This window comes from Octodon degus, unplaced genomic scaffold, assembly GCF_000260255.1.
Source record: "Octodon degus isolate 3935 unplaced genomic scaffold, OctDeg1.0 scaffold00011, whole genome shotgun sequence".
In the NCBI taxonomy this organism is placed as follows: Eukaryota; Metazoa; Chordata; class Mammalia; order Rodentia; family Octodontidae; genus Octodon; species Octodon degus.
Genome location: NW_004524587.1, coordinates 25,677,332 through 25,678,456, shown reverse-complemented (window position 1 = coordinate 25,678,456; position 1,125 = coordinate 25,677,332).

Genomic DNA, 1,125 nt, shown 5'->3' with positions numbered 1-1,125 from the left:
TGTTATGTAGGTCTTGCTTTATCTTGATCTTAACCACCCAGCAGAAAAGCATAAAAATGAGGCATATAAAGTAAAGCCATATTAATATGCTGAGCTGTGAAAGGCTCAAGTGAACAACTTCAATATTGCCAGTTCCACGAATAACCCACTACTAGAATGGACTATTGGACTATATTGGATTTTGTTGAATTCATGCACCTACAATATTTGAATGGCAATGGAACACCCACCTCTGACAAAAGTAAACAAAAAAGGGGATATAAATGAAGGTCCATTTTGTAATGGAATATATACATATATATACAGCTTTCCCTTAGTTCAGTGAGAAGAAAGATTTGTACCAATAGTGTTTAAACAAGATATCACGTCTGCATTTTATACTCTGAATAACTACTATGAAGACAACAATACACAATGTATTAATTATCGTAACTGTCCTAACCTGTTTTGAAACTGGCTTATTGCTATTTCTTTCTTTCTTTCTTTCTTTCTTTCTTTCTTTCTTTCTTTCTTTCTTTTTTTTTTCTTTTTTTGTATTTTTAGGGAAGGGTCTACAGGGTGTTCAAGGTCTCACTACTAGATCAGACTCGTAGTGATTCTCCTGTTTACAGTCTCCCAAGAGCTGGAATTACAGGTGCGCTCCACCACACCGAGTCTCAATTGCTGTCTCAGTGTGCCTCCGGGGGCGGGGCCGGCATGGCAGGCCTGGAATCGAACCCCCAGCCCCTGCGCTTGCTTGCAGCACTTTAATCCATTGAGCTATTTGGCTGGCCCTTCATTGCTATTTCTTTCTCAATAAAATTAATCAAATACTGCAAAAAAAAATCACTTGACTCATTTATGTGGGTCTATTTCTGAAATATTTTCTTCCTTTTTTTTTTTTTTTTGGCGAAACTGGGGATTGAACTCAGGCCCTTACGCTTACCAGGGAAGTGCTTATTCTACTGAAGCATCTCCCCGGCCCCTGAAATATTTTCTTTAATTGATCTATTTGTCCACATGGCACCAAATGCCACACTATCTTGCTCTCTCAATTATGGTAGCTTTATAGTAAGTCATAATAGTCAGGTAACCAGCTATTCCTCTACTGGGAATTTTTCCAGAGGATCTGAAAACATCATATCA